The sequence below is a fragment of the Canis lupus genome, chromosome 25 (genome assembly GCF_048164855.1).
Source record: "Canis lupus baileyi chromosome 25, mCanLup2.hap1, whole genome shotgun sequence".
NCBI lineage: Eukaryota > Metazoa > Chordata > Mammalia > Carnivora > Canidae > Canis > Canis lupus.
In genome coordinates, this window is record NC_132862.1 from 32,706,333 (window position 1) to 32,723,949 (window position 17,617).

At 38.5% G+C, this 17,617-nt stretch overlaps 1 protein-coding gene across 9 annotated transcripts in view; it reads left to right on the top strand.

Annotated features, from left to right (window-relative positions):
- The first annotated feature begins 8,226 nt into the window (after positions 1-8,226).
- The window catches only part of GRIN2B (glutamate ionotropic receptor NMDA type subunit 2B), a 502,860-nt gene continuing 493,469 nt past the window's right edge, over positions 8,227-17,617 (top strand). For 3 of the 9 annotated variants that reach the window (XM_072798946.1, XM_072798951.1, XM_072798952.1), the window contains exons 1-2: positions 8,227-8,729; positions 16,647-16,852. The gene's annotated coding sequence lies outside the window, so the exon portion shown is untranslated. Of the gene's footprint in view, positions 8,730-16,551; positions 16,853-17,617 lie in introns of all 9 variants that reach the window. The other 6 variants (XM_072798950.1, XM_072798944.1, XM_072798943.1 and 3 more) reach the window with 5 other exon arrangements.

Here is a 17,617-nt window from a genome sequence, read left to right on the forward strand (position 1 = left end):
GCTCATAGACCCGTGGTTACAGAACATCATTTATCTTTAGTTAATACATTAAAAAATATGGACCAAAAATTTCTATTATGCATTAGGAAGTTCTGAAAATAAGCATCCCAGAACAGCTGAAGTTATTATTCAATAACTGTTGAGAAGGATCTTCTCAGTTTTCAGAGACCCGAAGATTCTTTTAAACCCTAAACATGTGAAAGATTGTTCTTTAATAGGGATAAACATAAGCTTCCCTGCAAATAAACCCAGACAAACTCTGAAATACATTTTTGGGGAAATAACTTCCTATTCTTAAAGTCACAGCTAGCTGTCTATTCTCAAACTAACTAAATATTAAATGGCTCAGAAGAGATTAAGTCAGGCCAAGAGAAGTTAAAATTTAATTGAACAAACATCAGGTATTATTTCATTATGACCTCCTTGCCACCTTTACCATCCTTCAGATATCATTTCAGACCCCACTTAATTATACAATCTCAAGAATGCAGGGTGCCTTAATTTATCTGAAGCTTGCTTTCTTTTAATTGTGATATTTGTGCTCATTTCAATATGTATACTAAAAATAGGTCTATCTTATTTCCATTGTAAAAAAATTCTCGTTTCCTCCAAGCCTCCATATTTTAGTATGCTGGTATACTCTGTTATACCTCCCCTGACACACATTCTTTTTATTCTTCTGTACATTGTGTCTGGCATATAGTAGTTGTTTAATAAATGTTGCTAATTGAATTAAGGAATGTGCAAGTAATTGTCATGCCAGATCAGAACCAGATCTTTCTCACTGTTGAATTTTCAACTTTTTCTTCTAAACTGTTAAATATAGCTAGAAGACATGATCCAAAAGGGGTGATAATGACCTTTTCTAATCCATGCTATTAAATCTGGCTGGTCCTCATTGCTGTTGAACAATCTTTTTAGGCAAGTCTTGTTGTTTTCCTAGAACATTCACTATAGTAGTTCCAAGCACTTTAACCCCTCAAAACTCACTCTGACCTTTTTCACTCCTTACAGCAAACTTTTTGAAAAAAATTGTCACTAGCAGCATTATCAACTTTCTACCTCCTTGGGTGGTTATGTATGATTGTATGTGGTTGGGCAGTTATGTACAAACCTTACTTTGCCTCCTGATTATGCACTTCTTGAAGGCCAGGATTCATCTTTTACTATTACCTCCCTCAACCTGCATCATAAACCATTAAACATAAGACAGTGGTTTTCCACTAATTAGAGGTCATGTCTTGTATTTATTATGACATAACAAACCACCACAAAGTTATAAAACAACAACCATATGAGTCAGGAATTTGATCACAATCACAATCAATGGGATTTGTCACTGCTCTATGATAGCAGGGTGTCTTATCTGAGAATACAGAGGATGAAGGCAGGGGTTGTTGTAAGACTCATTTACTTACATGTTTGATCAAACATAAAGGTCAAACACAAATAGTAGCAACTGCTGCACTTTACATATGGTTTCTCCATTTGGCTTGGCTTTCTTATAGCATGGAGGACTCCAACATTGTCAGACTTCTTGAACACAGGTGATTTGAAACTCTGAGTGTCAAAATTCCAGTGGGCAAGGTGGGAGCTGCATTTCTTTTTATCTTAATCTCTGTCCTAGCATTCATATATGTTATACTCTGTTAGTTGAAACAGTCATAAATCTCTCCCATACTCAAAGAGAGAAGGACCATAGACCCCAAGTTTCAATGAGCGAAATGCCAAAAATCAAATTGCAAGGAGGCATATGGAATGGTAAATATTGTTGCAACCAGCTGAGAAGCATACAATCTTCTACATCATCTCCTACAATTTTTCTTCATTGCCTCCAAAAATTTCTTTTAGTTTCAAAGGCATAAACATGCTTCTTCTTTGCAAAGGCTAATGCCTCCTCCTCTATTCTCAACCTCTTATTGGCACTTGTTTGATCAATACTGCTTCTTTTGTGTTTTTCGTTTCTCCTTTCCTACTTCTAAAACATGCTTATTGTCCTTCATCATAAACTTCATCCTGCCCCAAATTCTTTCATTGATGCAATTTTCCCTTTACTTACTCTCCTGTCATTTTTCTTCTCATTCCAAACGTACTCCTGTGTCTTATTTACACATTATTCACTCTTCTTTAAAGTCTTACATTCTGACTTCTTTTCCCTGAAATATTACTAATGTATTTCTAATTACCAAACCCCACACAGTCTTTTCAAGGTTCTGAGCTCTGTAACATTTCTGCATCATTTTATACTAATGCCATATGTATACCTATATAATTGATCTAATTAATCAGGAACATTCTGAACACACTTTATTTTTTTTTCTGCCCCTGCTCTTATACTCAAGAGCTTCTCTTTACCAAAAATGATTTTCCATTATCTCCACTTTTGAAATTTTTTTTATCCTTTAAAGTGTGACCTCCAAAGCCTCTTCCTCCATAGAGTCTTTCAAAAACACCCAGTCTCTCTCCTTTTTCTGACTTTCTTTAGAATTCATTTTTTGATCATTTATTGAAAATAACATTAGGCATATGTTAGAATTCTTTTGATTCTGTCACTGTATGGCCTTGAACAAGACATTTAATTTATCTAAGCCTCAGTTTCTCTCATTACACAAAGATTAATTTAAGCAATGTTACAAATTTATACAAGTTTCTTGTAACAAATATCATTTAAAAATTTACTCTATATAAGTAAAATTTCCCACTCCTCCCCATTCTGCTTGAGTTTGCTTCAGACCCTTAAAGATATTTCTATATACATTTTTATTAAAAATAGAAAAAATATTTGTATATTCATGTAATACATACATGCAAACACATGTGATATGCATGGATATGCTTTCACATATTTTTCTTAGAATAATGAATTCTTACTATATAACTTTTGTGACTTTTTGTAAGTAATATATATTACATTCATCTCCTTCATTTTAAATTGTTTTTATTATTTTGAATTTTAAATAATTCATGTGCTTATTTTTTTGATGTATGAGGTTTTTTTTTGGTGTATGGTTCTAAGAGTCTTAACACATATATAGATTTGTTTGTTTTTGGTTTTTAAAAATATTTTATTTATTTATTGATGAGAGACATGGAGAGACAGAGAAGCAGAGACATAGGCAGAGGGAGAAGCAGGCTCCATGCAGGGAGCCTGATGTGGAACTCCATCCGGAGACTCCAGGATCACGCCCTGGACCGAAGGCAAGTCGCTCAACTGCTGAGCCACCCAGGCGTCCCAGATATATCAATTTGTAGAGTCAATATCATATTTAGAAAAGAGAACATTTACATCACTCCAAAACTTCCCTCCTGTTGTCCATTTGTAGTTAAACCCTGTCCCCATCCTTAACTTTGTAACTATTCCTATAATTTTGCATTTTTCAGACTGTCTTATAAATGGCATTATGCAGGCATTTTGAGACTGGATTCTTTTACTCAACATGATCATGTCTACATAGAAAATCTTAAGGAATCTATTAAACAGCTTCTATTTTTTTTTTTACTAAACAGCTTCTAGAACTAATGTGAATTTAGAAAAATTACAGGATACAAGTTCAATATAAAAATATATTTTATACACTAGAAATAAACAATTGGAAAATGAAATAAAAATACAAATTATAATAGTTTAATTAAAAAATGAAATACTTAAGTATAAACCTAAGATCCTTGTCAGCACTTTATTATTCATTTTATTTTTTATTTTATTATATTTTTTAAGATTTTATTTACTTATTCATGAGAGACACACAGAGATAAGCAAAAACATAGGCAGAGGGAGAAGCAGGCTCCCGCAGGACTTGATCCCAAGACCCCAGGATCACAACCTGAGCCAGAGGCAGATGCTCAACCACTGAGCCATCCAGACATCCCCCCATGCTAGCACTTTAAAATTTGGTTGTTTGTTTCTTATTGTTGATGTCTTTTTCCTTGAAAATTGTTGAGATTTTTCTTAGTTCTTCATATGTCAAGCAATTTAGATTGCATCACTGACATTGCATCATTTGAGTGTTGTTATGAGAATATATATCTTGTTTGAATACTATGGAGAATGTAGTATTTTTGGTTGTTTTGTCTGTTTTTAGAGAAGTGAGGAGGGGCAGAGGGAGAGGGAGAGAAAATCTTAAGCACCATGCCCAGCACAGAGCTTGATGTGAGCTTTGATCTCATGACCCTGAGATCATGACCGGGGCCAAAAGTAAGAGTTGGACACTTAACTGACTGAGCCACCCAAGTGCCCCTTTGCTTGCTTGTTTGTTTTGGTAGGCATATCAGTTATAAACTGCGACATAACAAATTATCCAAACCCAGTAGCTTAAAACAAGAAAACATCATTATACAGTTTCTGGGTGTCAGAAATCTGAGAATGGCTTAGTTGAGTGGATCTGGTTTAACGGCTATCATGATGCTGCCATCAAAGTGTTAACCTGGTGGATAGTCATTGGAGGCTTGATTGGGTCTTGAGGATCCACTTCCGAGGTCACTCATGTAGATATTGACAGGAAATTTCAGTTCCTTGCCACTCTATAGGGTTTCTCATGACATAGCTTCCTCCAGATAGAAGGATCCAAGACAGAGTGAAACCAAGATTAAAGCCACAGTTTATAACCTCAAAAGACGCAAATAATCACTTCTGCCATATTCTGTTGGTCACACAGACCAGTTTCGGTACAGTGTAGGAGGGAACAACACTAGGGTGTAAATCCCAGGATGTGGGGTCATTGGGGCCATCTTGGAAGCTGGCTATCACCTTAGGCATTCAACCCAATTATGTTTAGGCTGTAGGTTCCTCCTTGCTTTCTGAGGACTGTATCTCTAATTCAGCTCAATTTTCAAAGCCTTGCAATGGTATACAAATCTGTCCTCTAAGTGCACCACTCAGTGGGCAAACTGGATCCTGGGTGGTAGTCTACCTTGTAGTTCAGTTCTCAAGCTTTCGTGTACTGTTTTGGATCATTTCATATGTCAAGGCTGAGCCCAGGATTTCATCATCATTACGTAGGATCCTTTTTTGAGCTTCATCTTCTCAATCTCACAGTCTCTGGCACCCAAAGGTACCTCTTTTTGGTCCTTTGGCTAGAAAGCAGAATATTTGATTCCTCTACCCAGTAACATACTTCCTGCAGTTTGGTCCACCATTGTATCTAAGCAGTAGGAAGACACAAATAGAGGATAAAACAATGGGGTTTCCCCTTACATGCTACAGATTATAGTTCCTCTTGTCAGACAGAAAGAATTCTCCTCAGAGTTTTAGGTACTTGCCTGTCTAGCCACCACCTGGCTGGTTTGGGACTGTGGATTTCTTGGGATCTTCAGTAGGTTGAGAAAGAAAGGAAGGAAGGAAGGAAGGAGGAAGGGGAGAAGGGAAGAAAGGAAGGAAGGGAGGGAGGAAGGGAGGAAGGGAGGAAGGAGGAAGGAAGGAAGGAAGAAAACCAGAGGATCTTCCCCATTTTTTTCTGTACTATAGAGGGCCCCATTTCTTGCTCCTCAGACTGGAAAGAGAGAGCTTCTCTTGGAAGAAGAGATTCCCAGCTCTGGGATTTGGGTTGCTTCACAGTCCAAGCTGGAAGATGAGGAAGAAAACAAACTCAGGAAATTCACTACTGGATTGTTCATAATTCAGATCTTGTTCCTCAATCTTCCTGTTACCATTCACTTTTCAGAGTCTTCAGATAATTTCTCTATGCATTTTGTCTATATTTTTAGTTGCATTCAGTCTAGGCTCACCAGATAAAATACAAGACATCCTGCATAACTTTGTAGTATGTTTATCAAATATTACACTAAAAATTTGTTATCTGAAAATCAAAATTGTTATTTGTAAATGAATATTCTATATTTTGATTTGTTAAATCTGGCAATCCTAACTCAGTGGGAAATAGGGTGGAGTGTGCTTACTCCATTCTATCGGGAAAGGAACTTCACCTTCTTATTTTTTAACAGCTGCCTACCATTCTCTTGTATTCAGGGACAAAATGTACTTAGCTACTCTACTCTTGATGAATATTTAGGCAGTTTTTAGGTTTCTTTTCTTTTCAATAATGCCACAGTGACATTCACTGATATTTATTTTTGCACACTTTGAGTCTCAGTTTCTTTATCTATGCCAAATAGGGAAGTGCAACTGCCTATCTCAAAGGGCTGTTGTGAGAATCAAATGATATAATGAGTGTGAATATGCTTAGTAAGCTGTTAAAGACTATGGAAATAATTTCTCAGCACTTGCCTTGTACTGAGTTGCAATTGACTATAAGCATACATGTTTAGCTTCCCTGTCTGATTAAAGAAAATTCCTTGAGTGGATAGGTTTCATCTTATACAGCTTTGTAATCCCCTCTATCAAGTTCTATCACAGTTCTTTGCCCTTACGTGACACTAAATAAACAATACTTGGATAAGAAAGAGAATGAAATTTGCCTATATCTCTCAACATTCTTTCCCTGCTCTTTAGATGTAGTTCATTAATTATGTTTATCTTAGTTCTCTTTCTGAATTCACCTATTTTTTTAAAAGCGATTTCCTAAAATCATTGATCATCGAATTTTCACATATATTTTTGCTGTTTCCTGATGTTTTAAATGATCAGTAGACCTGTCTAATACACTGTCCCAATAATGAAGGCATTGGCATTTTTTTAAACTGAATTTTTTACCATAGACTGGGAGGTCTTCTGACCTTGCCTCAATCCAAATACAGTATTCACTCCTCCAGGATTATTATGGTTACAAGTGACAGAAAACTCAAATTACCTTAAGCCGTGAAAGTGGATACATATGGTTGAAAAATCTGGAGGTAACACTACCTTGATCTGATGGCTCAAATGATGTCACATTGCTCTGTCTTCCTAGATGAAAGCTTCATGCTTTGGGGAGTCCCCTACTACTTTTCTTTCCGGACTGAAAATGGCTGCAGCAGTTCTAGATCTTTCATCTTCAAAGTATACATTCAAGGAGAAAAAAGTCTCTTTTAGCGACTCTTGAAGAAGAGGAAGGAATTTTCTTCATCCCAAAAGTTGCAGCAACATCTTTTTGGCTCTGATTCCTAATCAGATCACTATTGTCAGGGGGCATGAGACATGCTGAGTAGCTTACGTCTTATTGGCTTTTCGTCACATCAGTCTTTGGTTTGTAAGGATCTAATTATTTCAAACTCCAGATGAGAACAAGAAAATGTTTTTTTTGGAGAAAATTCAGAACACTTTTAGGAAGTGGAAAGGATGCTGGAGAGCCAAACAATGCCAACCTTCTGTGTATGTTTCAGTTCTATTTTATGTATCTACTGAAAGCACCTTATTTTTTTTCTTATCTCAGTTACTTTCTTGCATCAGTACCAGATCTGCTTCATAGAAGCCTACTCAATGGTAGTTCTGTTTAATGAAAATGTTTTTCCAAGAGTCAAGTAATTTCCTTTCAGAGACAGGTGAATTGTAATTAATCATTTAAAAAAAGAAGCAAATCTCTTTAACCATCTCCATTGAAAATCTCTTACCATTACTCACTTTTGCTTTAATACAAAGTGAAAATACTAACTTCCTTATCCAAAGGCAGGTTTAACATATGGTTGCAGGTGGGTTCTCACTTTTAAATTGAATTTAATTATAATGATTTGCCTGGGCAACAATTATCTTAAACTGAATAGGAAGAGGATAACACTTTTCATTAAAATGCAGAATCAATTGGGAAACTGAAAGCAGCTGCCATGGATAAGAGCAGACCCCCCTCCCCCCCCCCCAAAAAAAGGAAAAAAAATCCTAGACTTAAGAAAGGCCAACAGCTAGGAAATGTTCTCACTCCTTGGTTCTCCTGCAAGAGTCTTTAAAAAGTAATGAAAAGCAAACAAACAAACAGCAGCAACAGCAGAGATTTACAGACCAGAGAGAGTAGAGCCTATTCCACTTTCTAAGCCATCTCCCTCTTCCTGAGCAAGGGAGAGCAAATTACTGATAGGAAAACTGATGCAAATTAAGGACATAGGGATTTTAATGTTGATCTCAGATTTTTTCCCCTCCATTTTTTGTTGCTCACTAGATTATCTAAGGTGACAGCCCAGCTCCCTCTGTGTATAAGCAGAAAATGTCTTTTGATCTGGCGAAAAACAGGCAAGTATGGATAAGTCAGCCCATCTTAGAAGGTGTTTGCAGAACCACATAGGACAGTAGCTCTTGTTTCCAGTAGAATGTAGGCTAAATGCTTCCAGGTTACTGTTCTGTGGTTACTGAGCAACCATGAAGTCTTTGCCAGTCTCCCCCCACCCCACCACCCCAATTAATCTCCTTGCATAATATCCAGTGATCCAACCATCTGGTCCCTCTGCTCCTCTCTGTCTTGTCTGTTCCATCTTCTTTAGTGCCTCCTTCTCCTTTGGAGTCAGGTTCTCTCAGTGCTCCCCTCTATGCATGGTCTACTCCCTGCCTTCCATTCTGTCACTTCAGTTTATCCTCCTTTCATCCCTCCAGAATTTTCTCTTTCCCTCACTGTTCCTCCTCTTGCAATCATAATCACCTGAACTTTGGCAAAGGGGACAAATGCTTCGAAAATTATCAAGGATTCTGATAGATGCAGCTGGTTCCTGTGAGCTGGGAATGGGTGGTGTGGGGGTGGGGGTGAGGTTGTGAACGGTTCTTGATATGAAAGAAGCACTTAGAAGGGAAGAGTTCACAAGGATTGTCTTCTATTTTTCCTGGACTGCTCTCCTCCCTCTCACCTCTCTGGTTCGCCAAAAATGTAGCTAAGGTATGTGCTAAAACTCCTTCTGAAGTGCAAAACTTTCGGTGAGTATTGATACTAATCTTAAAGTTTCTGTCTCTAACATGGGGATTTTAAAAGATCTATTGACATAAAAAAGTAAATTGACCCAAACATCAGATTGGTTGGCGCCATTTGTGGCATTTTGTTGTTTATCAGATAATGAGGTCTACTTCTTGATCTGTAGTCCCTCATCACCCTCTCTATTCCTCTTTGCTCCCCTCTCCATCAAAATTTTATAGACTGTCTTCATCAGGGTCCCAGTAGAAAACAGATGACATCTTCAAGTTTGGAACACTGGAGGGGAATTTAGTAAAAGGATGATTTACAAAGGTATGGGGAGCCACATGGATGTGCAGGAGTTGTGGACTCTCTTACCAGGCCTGTGGGAGCAAGAAGAACATTACTGGAAATTTCAGAGGGAGAGTCATGAAGTGAGGACATTTTTAAAAAAGATTTTATTTATTTACTCATGAGAGACACAGAAAGATAAGCAGAGACATAGGCGGAGGAAGAAACAGGCTGGCTGTCGAGAGCCTGATGCAGGACTTGATTCCAGGATCCCGGGATCACGCCCTGAGCTGAAGGAGATGCTGAACCAGTGAGCCACCCAGGTGCCCCAAGAGAGGACATCTTTGATAGGCATTGTGACCTTTGGTTGAGAGACACAGTTTGCTCCCCACTCTCCTTTTCTTTCCTGATCTCCCACTGGGTCTCCCCACTGGCTGAATCCAACCAGAATGTGGAGGATAAAGGAGCCTGTTAATGCCATCCACACAAGTTAGTTCTCAGGGCAGACACGAGGTTGAAGTAGGGTGGAGAGGGGGTCTAGAGGGGCTCACAGAAGAGAGATGACATAAAGACAGATTCTTTGTGAAAGGAAGGCAAATGGGAAATATAGAAAATAAGCACAGAAAGTTCACATAAATTTATCAGAGTAACATTTTATGAGTTAAGAGCCAGTCTGAAATGGAAATATAAAATTCTTTGGTCTTGGTCATCAATTTTAATTTTTAACTTTAGATCTGTGTGATTTTTTTTAAAAAGTTTTTTTAGATCTATGTAGTTTTTGCAAGTGTATTCAATGCCAGTGGGTACCCAAAGCTTTAAAGTTTGTGGCAATATTTTAGGTTCATCTATGAATGCCACATTAGGGGAAAAGCTTATATGTATACTCATAGTTAGATATTTTGTGTCTTGGCACTGAGTAATTTTAATAAGTGAATACAAGTACTTTTGTTTTATGAAGAGATGCATTAGAGGACATCTGTTGGTTTTAGGCCTCCTTTCTCTCTTCTTTTGTAAATAATTCCTTGAATTTTCAGTGAGGACGCACCCTTACTCTCTTAGCACTTGTGTAAGGTGGACCTGTGATTTGGCTTTGCCAAAGGCTGCACTCAGTCCCCTTTATCACAGGGATGTGATCCAGGACGAGCACCTGACACAAAGTAAGCCAGTCAGAGTAGAGCCCAGAAATGCTTAGTCTTCAAACTCCCCTTGAACTCTGAAGAGTGAAGGATAGGAGTTGCTGACAATTGTTTCTGCCACCAAGTGGACACTGACAATGAAGGACAGCAGAACTCAGGTGTGGAGACAGGTGGGGACAGAGTTTGAGACCTTGGATTAGTCTGTGCCAGAAGCCAGTTCTATGCCTGTTACATAAGCTAATAAGTTCCCTTTTTACTTAAGCTAGTTTGAATTAGATCCTCTGTCACTTGGAACTGAAAAGCTCTTAAACGGATACAAATGTATTCCAATCTAATTATCTATATAAGACTTTTCCTTAAAGGCAAAACTATAGTTTCACTAACTTTCATTACAAAGTTAGAAAGTTCCCTCTACAAAAAAGTGTTTCCACAGACTGTTGGAAATGAGATCAGTAACACCGTATCACAGGACTTTATAGTCAGTCAGTAAACATGGTGTGTTTTCCCCTTAGTTCTGTGTTTTCAATTTGATTTGATTCTGTATTTTTTTTTTCAGTCTGAAAACTTACAATGATTAACAGTGGAGCTCTATTCATAGAAAATGCATGCACATTTGCACTTAGTACATTAGCAGAGCATCACATAATGTAGAGCAAATTTGTTCCTCACCTCATTGATCTTGTATGCTCAGCCTTTGGTATAGTTTATATGAATGAAATTTGTTTGTTTTCATACACACATTTAGTAAGTCTGAACTTGGCATCATTGTAGCTCAAAAGCAGGAGAAGGAAAGACAGTAGAGCAGTGGAAGTAATTCTCAGAGCCATTCTACTTCCTTGGATGATGATAAGAGTAGTGGTTAAATGTCGGACCTGAATGTCTGCTTCTCAGTATTCTGCTCTGGGAAGAGGGATGAGATGTGATGCTCAGCAGAGTTTCTAGGCCAGGATTCAGCGTGGGAGAGAAGGTCCTCAGCTCTATAGTTCCACAGGAGAGGGTACCTGAGGTGTATTTAGAAGGCTGTAGCCACTGTTTTTGTTTTGTTTTACTTTTCTGCCTCACTAGGGCAGCTCTGCTTCCATCAGCAGCCCTGGGGCCCTGTTCTTGGTGATGGATGTGTATGTCATCAGTGCAGGCAGTGGGCACGGATCCTTTTTTCTTCAAAGTACAGAAAGTGGAAGTGTGAGTTATGTCCTGTCTTCATCTACAATAGCACAATAATTTGGCTCTAGAGTCAGAGAGACTGACTTGAAATTCCAGCTCCATCTTATGGCTTCCATAAGATGAAAATATTAGCAGAACTCACCTCACAGGTTGATGTGATAATTGAGGTAGTTTAATATAGTACCTGGCACACTGTAAGTCTTCAGGAAATGCCAGCTTGAGAGGGAAAGTGAGGTACACTATATAAGATTTTTTTTAAACAATAAAAATCTTTCCATAGTCAACTTCCCTTAACTTCCATTTGCCACGAGCCTTCCAGCAGCTACTTAGAGAGCTCCAAGTTTCCTTGTCACACAGTTGAAAAATGACTGTAGATCACATTGCATTTGAATAATCTAAGAACTGTGCAGCAAGCCCAGGATCTGAAATTAACTTTGCCTTTATATTGTTCATGCTAGTTGCTCTTCAAGTACAATTATAATCAGAGAGCTAGCACTAAAAATAGTACCAATTCTCATTTTTTTTTCTCAGTGTTATCTGCTGCCATAGTGTTTCCCAGGCATGTTTATTTACTTGATTCACAACAGTGAATCTTTTTTCTTATTAGCCTGACAGCAATAGTTGGATTCCACAGCAACGCTCAATGCAGCTGGTAAAATCTTTATTACTGGTGAAGCACACGAGGCCCACGTCACTGTTTCCCCTTGAGAAGCTCAGTGCAAGTGTTTGTCATAGCAAGAGCTGCCTGAGCAATTTTGTTGTGGAAAAAAAAGAAGGGAGGACCAGTCTAGAGTCTTACCTTTGACAATTTCAGAGTTCCTTTCCCTCTGAGTAGAATGACAGGTTAGCCTCCAGATTTTCCCTTGCTCCTTTTGCATGCTCCTCTGTGCCTTTGTATGCCGGTGTGAACAGGGTGCAAGGCGGAGAGGCTGGGCTGACAGCCCCCAGCACACCTGGCCCCTCTCTGGCATCCCCCACTCACAACTTGGCAGTAAATGAAGGGAGTAACTTGAGAACTCTGTTTATGATCTTTTTGATTATTGCATGTCAAGATATTGACCAGTCAGGTCAATGAAAATACTATAACCCTTGGAAGCATTTCACTGTGGGGGTATTTACTACCCTCAAAATGTCCCTACCCTTTCTGTCACAAACATGAAGAGTTAAAATGAATAAAATGATTAAAAGAGTAAAATGATTTGCAGTCTTAATGGGGTTATTAGGTGAGCACCAATTGCTGTTAATTTTGTAATTATTCAGCTCTTTCTCCCTCTCTAATACCTTTCCTCCACTAAATAATAATAATAATAATAATAATAATAATAATAATAATAATAATTCACCCAGCCCTAAGAAGAAGCAACAAGCAGTCTGAGGACGCAGCTGTGTAATCTGTGAGCTCCAAATATTGGCTGTGAGGCAGGGTGGTTTGCAGCCAAAGCAGCCAGTGAAGCAGCATCTGAAAGAAGCTCAGAGAGAGTGTGGGATGGGGAAGGAGAGGGAATATATGAAGGTGGGAAGGAAGGGATAGAAAGTGAACGAATTCAAAACAGAAATGAAAGCAAAGAAAAAAAAGCCAACCAAATCAAACCAAACAATTTTATATTCCAATTCTTTCACTCTTGGGAAGGAACAATGTGCTGAAAGGGGCCCTGCTTCTAGAAGAGTTGCGAGAGGCAGAGAGGTTCTAATGCTGGTGTTGCCAGTCCCTAGTTTTGGGATCTCTAGCAAGGCTTGGGGCTGTTCTTACCATGTGTATAAAATGGAGGATACTTAGAGCTGCCCAAGCCATCAACTAGGGTTGATGAGAGGCTGAAGTCATATGAAAATTTATAAAACCACTTTTAAAATGGAAAAGGCTAATAGCAAATGTAACATATCATCAGTTCTTTTTCAGAGTGTGTATCCAACATGCCTTAAACATCTCTGTTTCTTTCATTCCTCAGAAAACATAATGCTTACTTTAAGACATCTGAGACTGTGCTCAGAATCTTTCATTGTCAAGTCACATGCCATTTTATTCTTAGCAAAGAAGTGAAGGCATGGACCCTACTCTGCCACCAATTTGCAAAGATAAAAGCAGTATATTGTAGTATTGCAGTTGGTCACCTCTTGCCTCCAGTCAGGCTTTTCCATTGGAGATTACTAGCCAGTCGGCAGTCTCTCTCTGGCCATCCTCCAGGTGCGACATGATATGTAAGGTGGTGATCACTTCCTGCCATGTATTGGGGATGAGAGTCAGTGGTAGTAGGACTTGCTAATATGCTGTGGAGCTTTGTGGTCCCTGGAGACCTCCAAGTGGTTTGGATTAGAACAGTAATTAAAACCATCTCTTGCAGTTTGAGGAGAGGGTAGGAATTCTCAGGGTCCATTCCACCCAGTTTTAGCCTATTTTGCTGCCAAATGCTTGAGAAAGCCACCATTTTTACCCTGGAGCTGATAAGGCTCTGGGACTGCAGTTCCACATAGGTCTTATTTGAACTGAGCATCTGAGCAGGGATGTTCATAATGTTCCTTGGTCTGATTACTTAGGAAGATTTTTGGAACCCCCCATAACTTCTTGGGGGTTTCTGTTCTTTATGGTATGCCGGAGAGAGAAATATAGCACTTTCCACATGATCCTTCTTCACTAATCATGGTGAGAGAATGGTATGTGCATCGTAATCATTCAAAAGTTAGAGACAGACTTCCCTCATTGTTTTAATGTCTAAACTCTTCATTTCCTTACACAGCATTAATTTATTGAGTGTCTAATTAAAGGCATCATGCCACAAAACCAACAATATTTATTAAATATCTTGAGGACTACATGTTCTCAAAGGATTTTCATTGCTGCACTTGAGACATATGAGATATTTCTATGAAGATAAGGTATAGGACATCTCTCAGTGCCAAATGAGTGGTAGAAAAACTAAGCAGTATAGGAGCTAGAGGATGAGGAGGTCCATGCCTACTATCATGGTCTAGGAAGAGTCCACAGGGAGAGGGGACTTAAATTTGGCTGAAACTTGAAGGCATGGAGAAAATGAAGGACATATCACATGGGAGACCCAGCAAGAGTGAAGGTACAGAGGCAGACTTGCAAAGGGTCAAGACTCACTCAAGAGCAGAATGGCAGTCCTGTCCAGTGGTTAAGAGTGTAGGCTCTGAAGTCATTCTGCTACTTACTGTCTGTGTGACCTTGGGAACATTAGTGATCACCTCTTAGCATCATTTTTCTCTTTTGTAAGATGAAGATAATAATTCTTGTCTTGAAGACTTGGCATGAGGAATAAATGAGATAATGCATGTAAAGTCCTTAGCACAGTGGCTGGCACACAGTAAGCTCCCAAGAATGGTAGTAATTATTGAGAATCACAATAATAACCATTTGAGTTATAGAATTTGTCTTCTTTTTCCCCCCTGGGAAAAATGGGAAGCTACTTAAAGTATTTGCAGAGGGGTGTGACATGACCAAAGCAATCTTTTTGGAAGATGGAGGAGACAGTGGTATAAAGAGTTTGTGGAGAGAAAAGAGGCTAGGGGTAGGTATTCCAACTAGAAAGCAACTTTCACCATTCAGCCTCCAAGCAATGACTTTAATTGTGGCAGAGACAAAGGAGAGATGGAAAGAAAAAGCATTACATCAGTTTTCATGACTGGAGGTAGGAGATGAAAGACTGGAAGGTTTCCAAGATCAGAGTGTAAGCTGTGGACAGAAACTGTGTTGTAATTGTGTTCATCCCCAGTGCTAGCACATTGTTCAGCGTATTGCAGCCTTCGGTAAATGTGTTTGAATGAAGGAGTGCTTAAGGGTGTGAGTGTAAATGAGTGAATGAATGAAAAATGACTTCTATCTAGATCATGAGTGGAAGTTGTGCAAAGAATGGCACAATTACCCTGACCGAATTCACTTCTTTCGTGGAATATTTTTGGTGCCTGTATACTCTTTGCCCATGATACTTAAGCGTTGGTATCCACCAACAGTCAACATAAGGATCTGATATCAGTATTCAATTGTTTCTTTCAAGGAAATGGTTCTAATTTTAATGAGTGTGGCTAAAAGGGAGAGTTTTAGTTTAGGGATTTTAGTTTGATTTTGCTTTTTAACTCGAATTGAGATTTTTTTTACCTCTGGAGTATATTCTCTTAGGAATTTATTTATTTATATACATATTTATTAATTTATATTTTATTTTAAGTAGGCTCCACCCTGGGTCCAACATGGGGCTTGAACTCACCACTTAACCAACTCAGCCACCCAGGCACCCTTGGATTACTAAAACTAAAACCTGTGCAAGTTTTTATTCAGTTTCAAGGAATTTCTTATAAACTCTAAGTGTGGAGTTAGATTAAGAGGCTATTTCCATTTTTACATTTATAATTCTGCCCCTTTTCTCCTTTATCTGTTTCACAAAAAACTGGAATAAATTGATTTGTTTCTTTAGAACAATAACTTTTGTTGGGAAAATTCAGCTCTTTGGTCTCTGAAAATGGAGAAAGCAATCCTACTATAGTCAGAACCACAGGGGTTTTGCTCTTATCCAAAGGTGAATATTCACTATCAATCTATAGGCCACAACTTGAAATTATTTACTACCAGACACCAACTTCCTCAGATTTAAATTTACTCAAATGTTTTGTTCATTTTTTTTTAGAGAACCAAAAAACTACCCAGGCACAATGACATCTGGCAGTGGGTACACTTAATTTATCTTTGATTCATCCTTTGCAAAAATTATCATGACACTGTAGAGTTCTATAATCCTCCTTTGATGGACATTTATGAAGATCATTTTCCCTTTTCAGTAACAAAAACCGAATCAATTCCCAGACTTGTCCTGAATGAAATAGCTGGAATTTAGCCATGTGACTGTGTGAGAGAGCTCTTACTGAAAACAAGATGCCCTCAGGAACCATTCAGCACATTTACCTTTCCGTGTTCAAATATAATAGAAAATGATGTTACCTGTAGTCTTTTTCGGGGGTCCTGAATTGTGGTAATTATGTAAGATTCCAGTTCTTCTAATGAACTTTAACTTAAAATTAGGATATTATAGTAATTTGTAGAGGAGTAGAGACTTGATATTGCAGGGCACAAGGTTATATAATGGCCAAAAATGTCCAGGCAGGCAGTGGGGATAATATCTTGTACTTGGTGCCATAGACCACCAAATACTTCCCCAAATACTTCCTGAGAAATCAATTATCTCTTTCTTCCTCCCACCACCACCACCAAGGCTGATCCTGGCAGTATGGAGTTGATGTTCATATGACAAGGGCATGGGGCAGTAAGAGCAGGGAGAGCTTTCATCAATGAAATTATTATCAACAGATACTTGCTTACAGCACTGATCTATGCAGTAAGTGGAATCATGAAGAAATTCAGGATACCAGCTTTCCTGATCCCACTGTAAAATGAGATTATCTTCCTGGGCAGCAGCTTCCTTCTGATCTCCAAACTGTGAAAGAGCAGAGAGGGGCCAGAGACCCCCCCAAGGAACCCTTAGGAGCCAGCCTTGGACTTCTCATCAGCCAAAGGTGGGAATGGGACCTGCATTAATTTAGATTTCTGTAGCAGGCAGGAGCAAAAATCAAGTCTAAGTAGTTTATGTGGAAAGAAGACTTCTTGGATGAGTACCTAGAATATGTCACAGAGTCTAAAGAAGAGTTGAACAGCCACTTTTCAGGAAGTGTGGGGGCTAGTGTGGTTCTGGGGACCTCAGAGTAGTGATAGCCTTACTTTCAGAGACCTACTGTTAAACAGACTCAGTTCTCAAAGATTTCCAGTCTCTGGGTCTCTAGTCCATATTTCATATTCACCATGGAGAGGCTCTAATTGCCTAACCTGTGCTAGATAGCCATTCTTACTAATTATGGCCACTTGGATGGAGTCAAGTAACAAAAAGATGGCTACCAGAAATCACTCCTGTGGAGAGCTCAATCGGTTCTGTGAAAAGTTAATATAATAAGCTTATGCTATTTATCTATTGATGTCATTACTCTTTAACAAACCTCGGGAATCAAGATAGCATTCCTTAAAAATAGAAGAAAACTCATCATTAATGTTGGTTTCAGATCTTTAGGGAATCTCTATTATTTCCAAAAAATAATGGGCCATCAAATCCCACACTATTAGTGTATCCATTATGTATTGCTGCATAACTAATCATGCCAAAACTTAGTTGCTTAAAGCAACATTTATTTTTATTTGCTCATCATTTTGTGGGTCACTAATTTGGGATGAGCTTAGCTGAGCTGTTCTTCTACTGATATCATCTAGAGTCACTCATGTGGCTTACTTAT